At 39.8% G+C, this 20,256-nt stretch overlaps 1 pseudogene; it reads left to right on the forward strand.

The window, feature by feature from the left end:
• Positions 1–6,217: 6,217 nt before the first annotated feature.
• Positions 6,218–20,256, forward strand: part of LOC145505159 (small ribosomal subunit protein eS4-like) — a 112,730-nt pseudogene continuing 98,691 nt past the window's right edge.

The following is a 20,256-nucleotide window of genomic DNA, read 5'->3' on the forward strand; positions in this document are numbered from 1 at the left end:
CCCCTGACTCTGCTCACCCCATGCTGTACCCACATTCAGCCTCAGCATTTCCCAAACATGCCCACCATGTTCATAATCACATGTTTCTGTTCATGCAAAGGTTTTGTTCCCTCCTCTAACGACACACTTGCCTTCAAGCCCAGCCCAAATGTTACCTTATCTGCAAAGGCAGCTCCCGACTTCTCCCTGAAAAAAAAGGAGGAAAGTGTTAGTTGCTCAGTTGTATCCAACTCTCTGTGACCTCATGGACTGTAGCCTACCAGGCTCCTCTGCCATGGAATTCTCCAGGCAAGAATACTGGAGTGGGTTGACATTCCCTTCTCCAGAGGATCTTCCCTAAACAAAACTATTTTTTCCCACTTCAGGACTCCCATAGCATGTAATCCATATGGATAGCATAGGAGGTATCACAGGATATCATCGCAGTTGAATTTTTTCTCCACTAGACCATCAGCCCCTTGAGGGCAGAGACTCTCTCTCCGTGTTTGGCATCCCCAGCCTTTCCACAGAACGTGGCACTAAACAAACAAATATGTAGTAAATGTCTGATCAAAGAACAAAGTTACCATGACTTCTCAATATGTACAGCCTTGGACAAGGTTGTGAAAGAAATTCTCATTCTTCTCCATCAGGCAGCAAAGCCAGTTAGGGGCCCAGCCCTTGTGAGTCACAGGCCCTTGTGATCATGTTGTAAATCAATTTTCAGACTGAGGAGATCAGCATATGGTCACCAGACATTCTGCAGTAAGTAGGATAGTCTGTAGTTTGTACTAAGATGTGTGGTAATCAAAAAAACAAAAAGTCCTATTTAGAGGATGTTGAAAATCTTGGGGTCAACGTAGGATGCAGGACTCCTGCCACAGTTACTGAGTGACTGTCAGGAGGGGCAGTCAAGTGGCCTGGGTCCTTTGAACCTTCCCACCATCCATCATAGTGCATGGCTCTTACTAAGCAGTACTGAACCATGATGGAGCGACTGATTCCTGGTGCCTATACTGGCTACTTTGAGCTCTGGTCACTTCAGACAAACATGAACCCACAGCAACCTGCATGGAGTGATGGATGATGGAGTCTTTTTGCATCCCTGGGTGGAGAAGATGAACACACGAAAATATTTGGAAGAAAATATGTAGCAATATAAAAAAAAATTAGTCACTCAGTCATATCCAACTCTTTGGGACCCTTCTGGAGGAAACGGCAACTCACACCAGTATTTTTGCCTGGAGAATCCCATGGACAGAGAAGGCTGGCAGGCTTCAGTCCATGGGATCACAGAGTCATTACTCCTGGGGAACCACCCCAGCCTAATAAGTCTGACTGTCAGTGTGTGGAACTGGTCATGTTTCTTCTGTGAATACTGACCCCGGACCTGTCCACCTACTTGGCATGCCCACTCCTTTGAGTCTTGGTGTGAAAGTGAAAGTGTTAGTCATTTAGTCCTGTCTGACTCTTTGCGATCCCATAGACTGTAGCCTGCTAGGCTTTAGCTCAAAACTGAAGTAAGAAGAACTAGAAAAATAATGAAAATGTAAAATAATAATAAAGCTTCTAGCACATTTCATCTCTCTAGGATTTCTTATAACTGAATTATGAGTCATGGTTTAGAATTTTTCTCTGGAATCTCACCAACTTGCTTCCCAGTTCCATTCTGACTACCTGGCCACAGCAGCCAAGGTAGATGTGAACACCAGCAGAAAATAGTAGCTGGTCATCAACAGCTCCAGGAGTGAAGACTTTAATGCAGTAGCTTCAGGGGCAGATATGGTGGTTTGGTAGCTGCAGGCTTTCTGAATACTGCTGGAGTTGGAGAATATTTTAAAAGGGATGCCAGTTGGATAATGGCTACAGGGTGGCTTTTGGTCAAGATGGTCTTAACCAGAAACCCAGCCACTGATAACACTGACAGCCATGTTTTCAGAACTACTTATTTTGCTGATTCTTAATAAAAAGAATCTGCCTATGGTACAGGAGACCTGGGTTTGATACCTGGGTTGAGAGAATCCTCTGGAGAAAGGAATGGCAACCCACTCCAGTATTCTTGCCTGGAGAATTCCTGGCAGAGGAGCCTGGTGGGCTTGAGTCCATTGGATCACAAAGAGTTGGACACAACTGAGTAACTAACACCCACACACACGGAACGATAACCTACATTCATATTTTCCAAGGCATGTTTTTCAATGTTTGATTATCTTGTTTAATTTGTTAGATTGCTTTCCCTTAGAATGTGTGTAAACCCATTTGGCTATTTTCTCCTGGTTCTTGATCTCATCCCCCTTTCACCTTCTCTAGACTTGGTTCCACTTCAAGTATTTCTTCTTCTTCAGCCTTCCTCCCCCTCCATATAGCAACCTTCCTTCCTCATTCTACCCATAAACCTGATCAAGCTGTCTAGAGTCTCTTTCTTCAAAAACCCTAGATGGCTCTCAAAGGCCTCCTAAACTTTGAGTACACTGTCCTTATCTGACATGCAAGGCCAACTATAATCTAGTCCCAATGCGTCTTTCCATTCTGATCTGCTGCCATCCCTATCTTTAGAGATACCCCCCAAAAGGAACGTTCACCAGTTTCAAACACGTTCTGTGCTTTCCCACTTCTAGACCTTTGCTTGTGATGGTCCCTCCATTTGGAATTCTTCCATGTGCTCTCCATTTAGAAGTAAGATACTGCTCAAACAGCACCTCCTTCAAGAAGTCTTTCCTGATTCCCTAAATTCTGTATGATCTCTCTAAGTTCCAATCCTAATAGCACTTGGTACATAAGAACTTCTCTTGTAGTATGTATTGATATTCTACCTTGCACTGTAAATATGTCCATACTTGTCTAAGTATTCCTACTAGACTGTACATTCCTTGAGGGTGAGGACTATATGTTATTATATGTCTGTGACATTCCAGACCCTTGCACAGACTCTCATACACATTATCAGACTACACATACATTCTCTCATTTTGAAAAAACATCTCTTGAGCACTTACTGTGTGCCAGGCAGTGCAATTATATCAATGAGCAAACAAGACAAAAACCTCTGCTATCATGGAGCTTGTATTTATGTATTACAGTGGAGAGAGTTGGACAATAGACAATATATAAATTCGGATGTCAGCATAGTGAGTTCTATGAAGAAAAATAAGGTGTAGTAAAAAATTCTTTTAAAACATCCAGATAAAATTATAAGAAAATACTTCCCTAAGACGTTGACATAGAAGAAAAGAACTGAAGGAGATAGGAAAGTGAACCATGTAGCTTCTAGACACAGGAACAAACAACTGCAAAGGTCTGGAAAATATATGTCTGAAGAGTCTGAGGAATAGAAAGGAGGTCAGTATGGCTGGAATGAGACAGAAAGAAAGATATGAGGTCTAAGAGGTAATGGGGTGAAACATCATTTAAGACCTTGTAAACCATTATAAACTTTCCTGGTGGCTCAGTCAGCAAAGAATCTGTCTGCAATGTGAGAGAACTCCTGCAATGTAGGAGATCTGGATTCGATCCCTGGGTTGGGAAGATCCCCTGGAAAAGGAAATAGCAACCCACTCCAGTATTCTTGCCTAGAAAATTCCATGGACAGAGAAGCCTGGCGGGCTACAGTCCATGGGGTCGCAAAAGAATCAGACACGACTTAGCCGCTAAACCACCAAACCATTATGAAGACTTTGGGCTTTTACTCTGAGTGTGATGTAAACCATTCTGCTCACGGCTTTTGAGCGGAAGAATGATGTACTATATCTTAATTTTTTACAAAGTCCCTCTAGCTGCTGTGTTGAACTGCAGTTGTGGCAGCTAAGAAAGGGCTAACGCAAGGAAGCCAGTTAGAAGATGATGTAATTATCCAGGTGAGAGAGAACATTGATGTGGACTAGGGAGGTAGCAGTGGAGGTGGTCTAAGCCTGGATACGTTCTGTATGCAGGCCCAACAGGATATGCTGAGAAATTAAGCACAGAGCGCAAAAAAAAAAAGAGACGTTGACTCTAAAGTTTTAGCCTGAGCAACTACATGGCGGAGTTGCCATTTACTGAGAGATAGGTTTGGATTCTGTGCCATCTACTGGGTGAGGACTGGGCTCTGAGCTCTGGAAGCCCTCCGCTCAGTAGTCCACATGGACCAACTGCAGCCCATACCCGACAGCTTCTGCCCACGGCCTCTGGCATGTTTCTTCACCACTGCCAGGCTTCGTGCTCCTGAAGTGGACACACTACCCTCAAAAATCTCTGAATCTCAGCTGGAGGTGGATTTCTGCATTTGCGATTGCTTTTTTCCTTAGAGTCTTCTTTTACTCCTTCTCTTAGCCATTTTTTCTGGTGTGTAAAATGATACACTAGTATTAAACAATTCTTCATATCATAATTTTTCTGTTTGGATCACTTGCATGTTTTCTGATTGGGTCCTAACTGATACAGTCCAGGAGAGGAAAGGACCCAGCAAAGGAGCAGTCAATGAAGAACAAAGACAGGTAGAAGGGAGCGGGGCCTGGAATCCCAGGGAAGAAAACATTCTAGAAAGTGAGAGCCATCCAGTGAGTCAAATGGTGATGATTATAATGTAAGAGAAGGATGGAGAACTGACTGGGATGCGGAAATGCAGAGGACATTCGGTAACCTTGAAAAGAGCGTAGACCAATTTTACTTGTCCTTCAACTCCACACACACACACACAGTTCATGGTATCAGGTCCTGATTGTTGTTGGGAAGCTATCCACTGTCTTCTCTAATTACATCTGGTCTGAGTAGGCTTGACCCCACAGCTGGGCATGTGATAAGCCTGGCCAGAGCAGGGCACCCATCTGTTACTATGATTGGTTCAGAGATGAGCACATAACCCAAACTGCTTCACTGAGATTGACATCTCAGACAGCAAGCTAGAGCATCCAGGAAATAGGAATCCTTTTCCCACTGGACATGAAGCTGAGAAGACAGGTTATAAGCCCAGAGATACTGGCAGTCACTGTGCCACCCAAAGAGAACAGTCTGCCTGAAAATGGAGCCAATGCAAAAAAAAAACCATAGCTGAGAAAGAACAAACCCCAATGACATGTGTGTGTGAGCCTTCAGATCTAGTTAGCCTGAAGCCACTCCGGGTTTTTCAGTTACATGAGATTATAAACTCCTTCTTTTCTATCCCTGACAATGGTGTTTCTTCACTTACAACTGAGAGAGAGTCATGAGCAAAATACTGATGTTTAATTAGTGCTTGTAGAATGGAGAAAAACTGACGAGAGAAGTGACTTACCTAAAGTCTCTGTGGTCAAGCTGACTCTATAAACACCAGGGCTTCTATCTCTAGTAGTTCTTTCCAGGTCTTCTATCTCTAGCAGTTCTTTCCACTAAACCAAACTCTTCGCTAAGGAAAGCAGCAGCATTCATTATGACTGCCAGCAATCAGCTTAGGGAAGAAACGGGATGAATACCTTCTGGTATGACTGAAAGATTTTTCTGGATTGTGTTGAATGGCCTTTCTCTTTTCCCTCTATGGCATGAGAATGTGTCATAGTGAAGAATGGAGACTGTCAAAGTATCAGAGGGGAATGTAACTGAGGGAACTAATAAAAAGCTATTTTGAAATTAATTAGAAATATGTAAAAATCCTTTTAAGAACATCCGTTCTTGTCTAGGGCTAGGGCAGTATAAATCATAGTCTCAGTTTTTCTTTTACCCCCAAATGCTATAGTAAAGCTGATTCACCCCCTTTATTAACTCAGTTGCAGACACAATAAGCTAATTTGACAACTGGTCCCCCTCAGCAATGGGTAGCTGGGGACATCAGCTTCCTCGATGAGTCACACATGTGTGTTAAATCACTGTTTGCCTTCTGGAAGCCTTGCCCTGGCCACACTAGGAGATGTCCCCGGTAAGATATAAATTTAGATCCCTGTGAGGTGGACGGACAGCCCTGTCTCAAAGCTGCCACATGGCATCACCCCAGTGTGTGTCTGAGCCCTAGCACAGGAGGAGGGCATGATGGCCCTGTTGCTGAAAAGGTGCTTTGTCTGTGTCTGTGTCTGTGTGTTTTAAAAATCTCAGAGCTTAAATCAACCCATGAAATATTCATGGGGATCTAAAGTAGTGGGCAAGCTAACGGCCTTCTTATGGGAATATCAATATTCTTGGAGCCAGTCTTAATCCAATATTCAGAAAGCTTCTCTTCCCTCCTTCATCACTTTGGGGTCAGACTTATTTTCAGAAACCCTCCACCCTTTCACGATCCTGCTGCATTAACAGGATGGGTGGTGGCGGATGGGCCGAGGGCAGAGCAAGACGACAAGAAGAAGGCACTGGGGGTGTGGGTGGGGGGCCGGGGCAGAGGAGGGGCTTCCCTCCCACACGCAGTCACAGGTATGTCCAGGAGAGATGTTTAGTGCGGACACCCCGGGAAGCTGTAGAAAGTGTGCACAGTCGGGTGACTGGCTTCAGTGTTTTCGTCTAGTCTACAATTCCAGGTGTGTACGTAGGATTTTCCTTCCTGGCAAGGGCCAGAGGGAGGGGTGGGGAGAGGGAGAGAAGGAGGTCCTAACTAGTGTCATGGAAGGAAATTACTGCTGGAAAAGGAAAATATTTTCCTTCATCCATTCTCTGTCGCATCTGGGTGCCCCCATGAGCGCAGAAAGATGTACAGGATGGGCGTCTACAAAGACAGACCTTGCCCAGCAGATGAGTCGTGTGCTACCCAATGACCCCTGCCTGTCCCCGACCCCACCTGGTCCTTCAGGCCTGCCCATCTCCACTCCCCACCAACCACATGCCTGCCCTTAAGGTAGGGTGGAATTCTACCTTCTCCTTTTCCCTTCTCGGCCTCTCAGTTCAGACTGCCAAGAAAGGGGCCAGTTCGGATGGTGGTTTCCTGATGTGGGTACCTGTCCCTCAGGACTGGAATAAAGCCTGCCAGCTCATTTCAGGTCTGCCTGGCCAGAAACCATGGAGCAGGCTGGTCCCCGGGGCTGCTCTGTGTTCCTGAGACTTATCCAGCACTGCCCTTGCGGGTGCCCCAGGAGCCAGGGAGGCAGAGAGACTTCTTGGAGACTGGTGCTCAGAGCAGTACTGCCAAGCCAAGCTGGGAACTGAGGAAGCCCAGTTACAGGCCTGGTCGAGGGAGGTAGGTGTGGACAGCAGGCCTGGGGGGAGAAGGCTGCTCTCCACACACACCCCCTCTTCCACCAGCTGGCTTCTCTCCAGCAAGAGTTAGTGAGCAGCAGTGTTCAGTGCACGGCCTCAGAGGTTGTCAGTCAGCTAGAAACCCTATCCTGTAGCCAAGAGGAGGTGGAGCGGGGCCCCTGACCATGGGCACTTCCCTGTATATCACTCTTCCAAAGGATAAATCTTCAAATCCAGGCTTGAGAAAATAACTTCTTTTTTTTTTAACTTTCTGTGCTGATGTGCTGTAAACTCAGGGAATAAAGCAATGACAGTCAGTTTTACAAATCAACTCACTGTGTTTCATCTCGCATGCTGAGCCTTCTTGATACAGAGTTTGGAAAAAGGGAAACTCCTCGAGTCAAAGCAACGTATTTGGATTTTCTCTAGAGAAGCTTGAACCTTACTAGGTACTAAATAACACAGACCGACGAACAGTAAAGAGAAAAGTGCCAGGAATGAAGAGGCCGTGAGAGGACACTTTTGGTTCATGACGTTTCTCTGAGTCGGCTTCCTTTACTATTACTCAGCAAACACCTACGGGAATTCCCGCGAGTCCTCACAGCCTGCTCACCCTGAGTCACATCACCTACCATCTAACACTTGTCCCACTCCGGCTATATCTAAGCCACCAGGGAAGCCCTTAACCCTAAGTTAAAGGGTGCTGTTTCTTAGGGAGATTTGCTTTTTGTTCAGATTCTGTTGTACAATTATCCTGCAATTTCCAAGGCCAAAGAATCACTGCTTCCTATTTTTGTGTGACTCTCCTCAGTACTTCAGAGATGCTACTCCCCACCATCCACCTACCACAATCTTCACAAGAGAAAGTGAAAAGCCAAAACCAGCTGGGTCCACATGTCACTACCTTATGTGTTCACAGAATCTGATTCTGTGCTTTAGTTTACTTGTTGGGTGACCTGGGGAAAATTACTTCACCTCTCTGTGCCTTAGTTTCTTCATCTTCAAAATGGGGATAATAATGGTACCTATCCCATGGGTTACTGTGATAAATAATTGAGATAATATATGCAAAGATTTCTAGAACACATAGTAAGTGCTGTAGATGTGTTAGCTGATATGATTAATAATTATTATTGGTGTCCCCAAAATATTCATTGAGTAGAATTCTTGTCAAGTTCCCATGGAGGAAATGTCCTCATTCGTTAATTAATGTAGAAATACTGAACAGCCAGTCAGCCCTTAAGGTCTTACATAACTTAGATCTTATCTCAATACAGCTTGATTCAGCTCCATCAAAGGGAGAACAGAGTTTAACTCCTATAATATAAATCTGCTGTTGTTCAATCACTAAGTTGGGTCCAACTCTTTGCAATAATATAAATAGGTGACTGTAATATAAATAGGATGAGGACCTGGCTGGAGAGGCTTCACAAGGAACTCAGCAAGACTGCACGGTATCTCTGAGCCCAGGATTGACAGATGCAGGGCAGAGAAGCCTGGCCAGTCTTGCTGGCCATTCTCTGTTCCACCTAACCAGTCGCTCAAGAATACCACAGCACAAAACTGCTAGCTTAGATAAGGTCTCTGTCCACACATTCTCATGCTGAGGTCCACATATTCCGAGGTAAAAATAAATCCACTATTTGAACCTACTTTAGCATTTGATGTGATGCAGATCATTACTATCAGGCTGTGCTTATTGCTGTGTAAAGCACCCTACCTAACACTTGATGTTTGTTCATTTGATCCTCATAATATCCCTATTGGTAAGTTGATTCTACTTACCTTCCCATTTTACTGAAACTCAGAGAGGTTAGGTAATTTACCCCAGGGCACACAGCTAGTAAGTTGAAGAGTTAGAAGCCAAATCAGAGTTTATCTGATACCTGAGCCTGTGATCTTAACCATGAGCCTGTACTCTAAGTACATTGAAAATATTTTTAAAAGGAATCTACTACAGAGTTGGATGGCATCACCGAATCAATGGATGTGAATTTGAGCAAACTCTGGGAGATAGTGAAGGATGGGAAGCCTGGCGTGCTGCAGTCTATAGGGTCACAGAGTCCGACACGACTTAGCAACTAAACAACAACAACAACAACAGTATTGGACTCTAGTCCACTGGAATGCTGTTTGAAATCAATATAGATTCTTAACAAAGATTCCTCAGTGTCCTGTTGCTGAAAATGAAGTGCCTTTGATGGCTCATGCTCCACAGTCTGGCATGTGCTTCTACCTTTACAGTCCTTTCAGGAGCTGGTCCCACTCAGAATATTCAGCTATAGACCCTAGCCAAGGTTAGCATGCCAGCAGCTTCCAGGTAATATTACATCAGGTATTACCTATAAGCTCTAACTACTACATATTGAATCCACATAATTGACCCATGTATTAAAGAGCAAATAATTAGGCTGATAATCTTTGACAGCTTGAATTCTCTGTTGTTCATTCTCTTTACACCCATATTTAAGATATAGATCAGTCTGGGAATCCTGACAGTAGTGTTTTTCAAAACTGAGTTTGAACACCCTTAGTGGATCATAAAAATAATTTTGTAGATCTAAGCCACTCTACTTTTTAAAATTAAACAGAATAGTATATACATTAGAGACTGGAGTGTATCACATGTAGCAAGAGGTCATAGTGTTGTGTGTAGCCTTTCTTTAGGTATATATACTTGTAATGGGGCTTCCCTGGTGGGTCAGTGGTAGAGAATTCTCTAACAATGCAGGAGACATGGATTCGATCCCTGGTCTGGGAAGATCCTCTGGAGAAGGAAATGGCAACCCACTTCCACATTCTTGCTTGGGAAATCCCATGGACAGAGGAACCTGTTGGGCTACCGTCCATGGAGTCACAAAGAGTTGGACACGACTTAGCAACTAAACAACAACAACAACAAATGTTTATAATAAATCACAATAAAAAATGCATTTCTTATTGAGAAAGCCATGATTTTAAAATTCTAGACACATTACCCAACTCTGTCACAGGGGATACTGGAATGCACCAAAGTCACAGGAAGGAGGAGTAACAGGGCCAAGATCCTGAGAGGAAGGATAGGATGAGGAGAGGGGGAAGGAAGATTCTCTTGGGAAAAGAAAGGAATCAAAAACTGTGTTTTTCATATAGAACTAATTTCTCTTCTTGAGAGCAGTTAGATGGGATTGAGAGAATGTTTCTTTGGAGCTGCTCTTGAAAGCTAAAGAGGAAGAGGATAGTGTTGATATTGGAGGGGGGTGTTGAGATTGCTTAAGGATGATGACTTTGACCCACTTAAAGTTCTAACGAAACCATTTGGAGGATTTTGAGGTTCCCAGTGCCTCACCAACATGGCAACAGGGCTGAGATCTTTCTCCAACAAATACCCATGAGCCAAAAGTGAAAGTGAAAGTCGCTCAGTCGCTCTTTGCAACCCCATGGACTGTATAGTCCACGGAATTCTTCAGGCCAGAATACTGGAGTGAGTAGCCTTTCCCTTCTCCAGGGGATCTTTCCAACCCAGGGATCGAACCCAGGTCTTCTGCATTGCGGGCAGATCTTTACCAGCTGAGCCACAAGGGAAGCCTGAGCCAAAGGAGGGGCAATAGACCACTTGGTTCCAGACTGACTTCACATCTGAATCTTTTCTGAAAATACACACTCCAGGGCTTCCACCTTACACATACAGAATTATAACCTCCAAGGAAGAACTCAGGAATCTGTCATTGTTAAAGTCTTCCCAAATGATGCTAATACAGTCAGCTCAGCCATGGTTCCCAAAGTGACAACTGGGCAAACAGACCAACTGAAATAAAAAGTGCCATTAAAATGAGACTTCAGGAGCCTTGTTGGCTTTGCAGTGTACCCACAAAAACAAATCTTGAGCAATCATAGTGTTGGGAGGGAGTTCTTGAGTCTAAGTCTAAGTGAGGGACAGGTCAGTCTTCCTCAAGAAGCCCCACTTAGGGCTACACATGTGGGAGCACTAGCTCACTGACTCTGGGTGCCTAAGCTAGCACCCTGTTCACGCCTCTGCTTCCAGGCGGTCTGAAGGTACCTAAGGCTCCAGGCGTGTTTTGAACCACTCCAGAGTCCCTGAATCCCACACATTAGTCTTGGCAAGCTTTAAGGATGCTTTGGTTTCCAGGAGTTCTTTGTTCCAGGCACCATATTTTGTCCAACAAGAGTTACTGGAAGAAGTCAGTACAAGGAATTGGACCTGGGATTAAGGCTTCAGGGCAGCGGAACACTTCTTATCTTTCCTCTAAATAAGATCTCCAAAGTCAAGAGTAAGGTGAATTCCTTCCAAAGGCTAGTATTCAGATAATTCTGAAAAGTCTGATTCTCAGGTGTGGATGAGGAATAAAATTTCCTACTGGGAGTCTGTTCTCCCCGAGGTAGAGAAATATTTCTTTTTCTCATGCATTAAGTTCTATATGCCTGAAAAGTCTGAAACCAGGAAGGACAGGAGGGCTATTCTGCGCTGAATAATAACACAGATGCTCATTCTGGCTAGCTTGGGTACAGAAGCCACGTGGTGCCAGTAAATGGTCCCCACAATGGCATCCAGAACACACAGGGCTATTCCATTAAAAACAGTCACTGAAATTCATCTGAACCACCAAGTTTCTGATTTCCAGTACTTGTCTCCCATACCGAACGGGCTATTTTGGTTTCTAATTGTTGCTGCCGGTGGAATGAGAATGTCTCATACTTCCCTGCCATAGCTGTAAGAGACTACTCATTACCACCCCGACACCCACTCCAAATACTACTTTGGGGGTCTCCTCAGACAAAGCCAATGGCCTCCATACTCTCTTGCTAATGACCTGGCCCACTCCGACTCCACCTCTGTCATATCCCCGTCACAAGAAGGCATGCCACGTGGAGACCAGGTCACTGATTTTAGAAAACAATGACAGTCATCATCTGTCTTCCTTATTATGATGGGGACTTGAGCTTCTACTCCTAGATTCTCAGAACCATGAGTATGGCAAAGAACAAATGACATTCAGTCAACAAATAAACATTGGGAATCGCCTGTGTGCTGCACTGTTCTAGGTGTTGGGACACAGGGAATAAGATGGGCAAGTTTCCTGCTCTCAAGGAACATATGTTATAGACATGAGACACAAAGGTTTGTTGGTATTTTTTGAACCACATTTTATACCATTAAGAGATTCAGATGTTGGCAAGACTGAGATGAAGGCCTTCTTGACAATGTGTTTTCAATATTTTCCTTTTTCTGTTTTAAAAGGATACTGGCCTGGTCATAAGGAAAGACATTAATAGGGCAGATGAGAAACGATTAAAACTTTATGAAACAGTCTTTGCTCTGAAATTTTACAGAAGTCTTTTAAAGTCACAGCACCAAATAACTACAGTAACTCAGAAAATCTAATACCTTACTAACATCGAACAATTGCACCCTCTGCAAGTCTAGCAATTACTTCTGGTTTCTGTTTCCCATTTCCATTATAGGTACCAGTTAGATGTCTCAAGATAGGTAACTTCTCTTTTAACATTTTACCATCCCAATTTTTCAGAATTTCCTAGTTAAGTGGACAGATGGCTATCACTCTTTCACACCTTCTCAAACCACTTCCCTCTCCCATCCTCCAAAAAACAAAGTAAAAGAACACACTAAAGTTGCTAATCTCTATTAAAAGGAATATAAGATGTTGAGTTATTTTCTTGCCTCACCCAAGATATTGAAAGATGACCTCTTTCAATCATTTAACCTGTCTGGTGAGATTTTTAGAAAGTAAGATTGTCTGGCAATTTTTTTCCCAGTTTCCATCCTGGAAGGTCCATAATGACAGGAACTTCTCTTGCCAGGGCTATTCCTAGTATCAGGAGGACAAAGTGACAGCACACACAGTTCTTGCTGCTTACTAAAAGAGGCAACCATCTCTTCCCAGTGTAGACCTTCCTCCTGTAAGGATGCACTGAGGCCAGTAACAACTGATGCTGGGCCAGGAACGGAGAATCTGGGCTTTTCATTTTCAGTAACACTCCATTAAAAACTCCTCGCCTATACTAGGTGTTTGGTTATTTGTGAGCCAAGTCATACACACAGACACACACATACACGCACACACGTAATCATTCAGTCAATAAATATTTATTGAGCACCTACTCTGTGCCAGCCCAGAGTTAATGACAGTGTGGCTTTCTATTGCACATGTTTCAAATGAGTCACGTGCCCCAGTAACAGTTTTATAGCATAGAATTTAGGTACTTTATTTATGATGCAAATTCATTCTGTTTTTGTTTTCAACATAAAAAGTATGGAAAAAATTTTGCTTAAGACCACCTACCAAAGATGACTACTACATTTACACATTTGGTTTATTTTCTTTTCATTTTTTTCTGTATTGAGCTTCTGTTGTAGTTGTTTAATGTAGATGTGTGTGTACTGCACATATAATTTTCTATCTTGCTTGTTTCGCCCTCCTATTGATATAACACATGGTTTTTTCCAAGTGCAAAATCCTGTGGCTTGGAAAAGAATTCTAAGAAGATGGAGTAGGAAGTACCAGGAACCTGTCTCCTGACCTAGACAATAATTGCACTGACAGAATCTGTCTGATGTAACCATTTTGGAACTTCAGAGTCTATTGAGGCTTGCAACTTCCAGGGGAAAGTTTGGATGGTAAATTGTGGTTAATTTGGTTCAATTTCAGCTTTTCAAACAGTTGAAGCTATCTATCCCTCACTCCTAGCCCCATGGCAGGCAGCAATATGTGTGTTCCTCTGCACACAGTTTGCACAAGTCGGGGTAGGCAATAAGAACCCGCTCCTCAAAATATCAGGGATCTGTGCTTTGATCTCTGCTTTCTGCATCTAATCACTGAGATGTAGACAGAGAAATGGGCAGCATTTGTTGTACTTCCCCTCTTTGTGACAAGCCCCTCCCCACTGGCTGAAGTGACTTCCAGGAGATTTAAAGAGCTAGTACTCTTTTGTTTCTTCTCTTCATTTCTCTCTTTTTCCCGTTTTGGGAGCCAGACATTAAAGACTAAGATATTCAAAAGCAACAGCATATATAGAAAAATTAGAAAATGACCATGAAAACCCAGGGAAAGGTACAGGCTCAGGAAAAAACCTGAGAAGACCCTAAATTTACACCTCAGGATTATCCTTGGCAAAAAGACAGTATACAACAATTTAAAAATAAAAAAACCAATAAACAAAACAATAGCAAAAATGTCAAACTCTAGGGAAGAAAATCTGATCTCCAGAGTAACCACATTATTAGATTTAAATGTTTAGTTTTCAACACATACACACAAAACACAAAGCATACAAAAAACTAGGAAAGTATAGCCCATTCAAAGGGAAATTAATAAATCAACAGAAATTGTCCCTGAAAAAGATCTGATGGCAGATCTACTAGACAAAGACTTTAAAACAACTGTCTTAAAGAAAACCAAAGAACTAAAGGAATATGTAAAGTCAAGAAATGGTGTACCAACAAAATAGAAATATCAATAAAGAGATAGAAAACCTAAAAAAAAAAATCAAAAAGCAATTCTGGATCTAAAAAGTACAATACCTGAAATTTAAAATTCAAAAGAGAGATTCAAAAACATATTTGAGCATGTGGAAGAAAGAACTTAAAGTTCTTTCAGTGAACTTAAAGACTGGACAATGAAAATTATTAAGTCTGAGGAACAGAAAGAAAAAAAGATTTAAAAAAAAATGAACAGAGCCAAGAAGCTTGTGTGACACCATCTACTGAACAACATATGCATTGTGGGAAGTTAGAACAATATATGCATTGTGACAAGAGAGATCAAAAACGGAGAGAAATAATGACAGAAAACTTCCCTGATTTGATGAGAGACATTAATATAAACATCAAAGAAACTCAACAAACTGCAAGGAAGGTGAACTCTGGGACTTACTTTCAAAAGTGAAAGACAAAGAGTCTTGAAATTAGCAAGAGAAAAGTGACACCTCCTAGTGCAAGAGAGCCTCAATAAGATTATCAATAAACTTTTCTCAGAAACTCTGAAGGCCAAAAAGCTCCAAAAAGGGGGGGAAAACATGTCAATTAAAAATCTTATATCCAGAGAATTGTCATTTAAAAGTAAAGGAGAAATTAAGACATTCCCCAGATAAACAAAGCTGAGGAACTTTGGGACCACTAGACTTGCCCTGAAAGAAATGGTCAAGGGACTATTGCAAGGTGAGATGAAAGGACACTAGAAAAAGCCATATACAGAAATAAATATCTTAATAAAGGTAAACAGGTAGACAATTATAAACATTAATATTGTTATAACAATCATTTGTAATTTCACTTCTTGTTCTAAATATGACTTAAGAGACTAATACACGTTTTAAAAAACAATCATTAGTCTAAAAGCTAGTATGATTGTAAGCATTAGTTTGTAACTACACATTTTGTTTTTTAAATAATTTAAGATATTAATGCGTTTAAAAGAAGTATTGGTTTATATTTTGGGACAATTTATTAAGATGTAATTTTGTGACATCAACAACAACTGAGAGGGTCATCTTTAACAGAGATGTTAAACAAGTAGAAATTTTGTATGTTATTGAAGTTAAGTGAGTATAAATTCAAATTACCTGTTATAATTTTAGGATATTAAATGTTATCTCTTTTGACAATCACAAAGTAAACAGCTATAGCATATACACAAAAGAAAATTAGGAAGATACTTATATGTCTCACTATAAAAATCAACTAAACACAAAATAAGATAGTAATGCAGGAAATGAGAGATAAAAAACTACAAGGCATATATAGAACAAATACCAAAATGACAAATCCTCAGTGGTTACTTAATTGTAAATAGATTAAACTCTAACCAAAATACAGAGGTTGCCAGAATGGATTTTAAAAACATGATCCAGCTATATATGGTCTTTAAGAGGCTCACTTTAGATCTAAAGCCATGAAGAGATTGAAAGTGAAAGGAAGGAAAAAAATATTTCATGAAAATAATAACCAAAAGAGAACAGAAGTGGCTATACTAATATCAGATAAAAATAGACTTTTAAGTTTCTTTTTTTTTTTAATTTTATTTTTACTCTACAATATTGTATTGGCTTTGTCTTACACTGACATGAATCCGCCATGGGTGTACATGTGTTCCCCTTCCAGAACCCCCTCCCATCCCCCTCCCCATCTCATCCCTCTTTTAAAGTCACAAGATACAAAGTAGTGCATTGTATATTAATAAAAGGTTCAACAAAGCAAGAAGATAAAACAATTATAAACATGTATGTACCTAATGATCATAAAAAATATAGAAAGCAAAACTGACAGAACTGAAAAGAGAAATACACAGTCTTACAATCATAGCTGGAGATTTCAATATCCTATTCTCAATAATGCATAGAACAATCAGACAGAACATAAGTAATGAAATAGAGGACTTAAACAACACAATTAACCAACTAAATCTAATAGATGTAGACAGAACATTGTACTCAAAACAATACTATACACATTTTTCTCAAGTGCACATGGGACATTTACCAGGATAGACCATATTTTGGGTCAAAAATTAAGTATTAATAGATTTTTAAAGATAAGTACTAAACAAAGTATCTTCTTCAACCACAACAGGATGAAGTTAGAAATCAATAATAGAAGTAAAACTAGAAAATCCATAAATCCTTGGAAACTGAATAACACACTCTTAAACAACCAGTTAATTAAAGGAAAAAAATCACAAAGAACTTAGAAAATCTTAGCAATGAATGAAAATAAAAATACAACACACCAAAGTTTATGTGACATAGCAAAAGTAGTACTAAGGAGAAATTTATAGTTTTAAATGCTTACATTAAAAAGAAAAAAATCTCAAATCAACAACTGAACTTTACAGCCTAAAGTGCCAATAAGAACAAACAACCCAAAACTAACAGAAGGAAGGAAATAATAGAGACTAGACCAGAGATCAACAAAGCAGCAAACAGAAAAATAATAAGAGAGAAACAATAAAACCAAAAGTTGGTTCTTTGAAAAGGTCAACACAATTGACAAAACTTTACCTAGATGGACTAAGAAAAAAAGAGAGAAGATTCAAATTACTAACATCAGAAATGAAAGTGGGACCACTACTACCAATTCTATAGAAATAAAAAAGATTGTATGAGAATACTATGATCAATTGTACAATAACGAATTGGGTAAGTTATGTGAAATGGGTGAACTTCTAGAAACATAAAAGCTATAGAGACTAAATCAGGAAGAGACAGAAAATCTTAATAATCCTCTTCCTAACAGGATTTTGAATCAGTAATCAAAAAGTCTCCCCCCAAAATAAAAGTTGTGGACCTGATAATATCTTCACTGATGAATTCTGCCAAATATTTAAAGAACTAACACCAATCTCTCTCAAGCTTTTCCCGAAAAAATTAAGAAAAGTGAACTATGAAGCCAGCATTACTCTGATAGCAAAGCCAGACAAAAACACTGTAAGACTACAGACAAATATCTATCAAGATTGATGTAAAAAATCCTCCACAAAATATACTAGCAACTGAATTCAGTGGCATATTAAAAGGACTATACACCATGACCAAGTGGGATTTGTTCCTGGAATGCAAGAATGATTCAACATGCATAAACTAATTAATGTAATACACTACCTCAACAGGATGCAAAAGGGAAAAGAACTCATATGATCATCTCAGTTGATGCAGCAAAAGCATTTGACAAAACTCATGATAAAAACACAAAAATAGGACTTCACAGAAACTACCTGATCATAATAAAAGCCACATACAAAAAATCTATAGTAAACATCATACTCAATGGTAAAGCACTGAAAGCATTTCCTCTAAGTTCAAGAACGGGGCAAAAATGCCTGCTTTCACCACTTCTATTCAACATAGTATTGATCTAGCAAGAACAATTAGGCAAGAAAAAGAAATAAAATGCATCCAAACCAGAAAGGAAGTAAAATTATCTCCAGTTGCAGATAATGTGATCTTACATGTAGAAAGCTCTAAAGCTTTCACATGCCACAAAAAAAAATTGTTAGAATTAATAAATTAATTTAGTAAAGTACCAGGGGCAAAGTCAACACATCAAAATCAGTTGCATTTCTATACATGAAGAATTAACAATCTGAAAAAAGAAATTACAAAAACAATGCCATTTACAATAGCATCAAAAAGGCTAAAACACTTAGAAATTGCCTAAACCAAGGAGGTAGAAGAGTTGTACAATGACAGAATATTGTTGAAAGAAATTTTAAACAGCATAAATAAATGGAAACATAACCCATGTCTATAGATTGGAAGACTTAATATTGTTCAAGTGTCAATTCTACACAAAGCAAGCTACCATTTCAATGCAATCCCCATCAAAATCCCAATCATATTTTTTTTTGTAAAAAGAGAAAAACTCATCCTAAAATTCACATGAAATCTCAAGGGACCCAGAATACCAGAAAAATCTTCAAAAGAAAAAACGAAACTGGAAGACTCACACTTCCTAATTTTAAAACTTACTGAAAAGCTACAGTAATCAAAACAATGTGGTATTGGCATAAAAATGGACAGATACACCAACAAATAGAAGAGATCCCATAATATACCCTTGCAAATGTGGCCAAATGATTTTGACAAGGCAACCAACATCATTCAATGGGGAAGGGACAGTCTTTTTAATAAATGGTCTTGGGAAAATTAGATATTCACATGCAAAAAATGAAATTGGACCCTTACTTAACACCATATACAAAAATTAACCCAAAATGGATCAAGGACATATTGTAAGAGCTCAAGATATAAAACCCTTAGGAAAAAATACAACAGAAACTTCATGGCAATGTATTTGACAATGATTTCTAGAACATGACTTGAAAGGCACAAGTAGCCAAGGAAAAAATCAGACTTTGTAAAATTTTTAAATTTTTATACATCAGTAGATGATGTCAACAGAGTAAAAAGGCAATCCACAGAATGGAAGAAAATATTTATAAATTACACATCTGATAAGGGATTAATATCCAGAATATATTTTTTAAAAAAACTCCTAAAATCAACAACATGAAAACAACCTGATTTTAAAATGAGCAAAGAACTTTATTTCTCTAGAGAAAATAAATAAATGGACAATAAGCACACAAAAAGGTGCTCAACACCACTAATATTTGGGGAAATGCAAATCAAAACTAAAATGAGATACCACCTCACACCCATTAGGATGGCTACTATTTAAAAATAAGATAAAAACAGAAGATAAGTGTTAGTGAGGGTGTGGAGAAATTAGAACCCTTGTGCACTGTTGGTAATGTAAAATGGTACAACCTCTGTGGAAACCAGTATGGTATTTTCTCAAAAAATTAAAAATGAAATTACCACATGATCTAGCAATTCCATTTTTGGGTATATACCCCAAGTTATTGAAAACAAGATCTCATATATGTATGCCCATGTTCTTAGCAGCATTATTCACAATAGCTAAAATATGTAAGCAACCCAAGAATCTATTGACAGATGAATGGATAAGCAAAATATGATATAAATATACAATGGAAAATTGTTCAACTTTAAAAGGAAAGAAAAAAATCTATGTATCCTACAACATGAATGAACCTTGAGGACATTATTCTAAGTGAAATAAGCCAGTAACAAAAAAATATAAATATTTTATGATTCCATTTATACAAGGTAATTAGCATAGTCAAAATCATAGAGATTAGGAAGTAGAATGGTGGTTGCCAGGGACTTGGGGTGAGAGAGGAATGGGCGGGTATTGTTTAATGGGTATGGAGTTTCAGTTTTACAAGATAAAAGACGTAGGGTGTTAGATGGTGATTATGGTTGCACAACATTATGAATGTATTTTATACCACTTACCTATATACCCAAAAATAGTTACAATGATACATTTTATATTATGTGTATTTTAGAACAATTTAAAAAATGGAAAAAAAAAATCCTGGAACTTCAAGTCACAGTACTTTAAGAACCATGGTGAGTTACAAGTATTTCCTATTCCTATGACTTGTTTCACAGCTCAGGTTTGAAAACTATCACATTTTTTTGTAGCAACTTCCTCCCATTTTTGTACTATGCAAATTAAGAGGGTTGGTAATTTCAGCTTTTGTGTGAAGCAATAATACAATTATGGAGCTTGTAATAAGTGTGTAAGCCTTGGATAAGAACTAGATATCATTTCCCTCTATTCCCTGA

The sequence above is a fragment of the Giraffa tippelskirchi genome, chromosome 5 (assembly GCF_054371585.1).
Source record: "Giraffa tippelskirchi isolate mGirTip1 chromosome 5, T2T-mGirTip1v1.2.pri, whole genome shotgun sequence".
In the NCBI taxonomy this organism is placed as follows: Eukaryota; Metazoa; Chordata; class Mammalia; order Artiodactyla; family Giraffidae; genus Giraffa; species Giraffa tippelskirchi.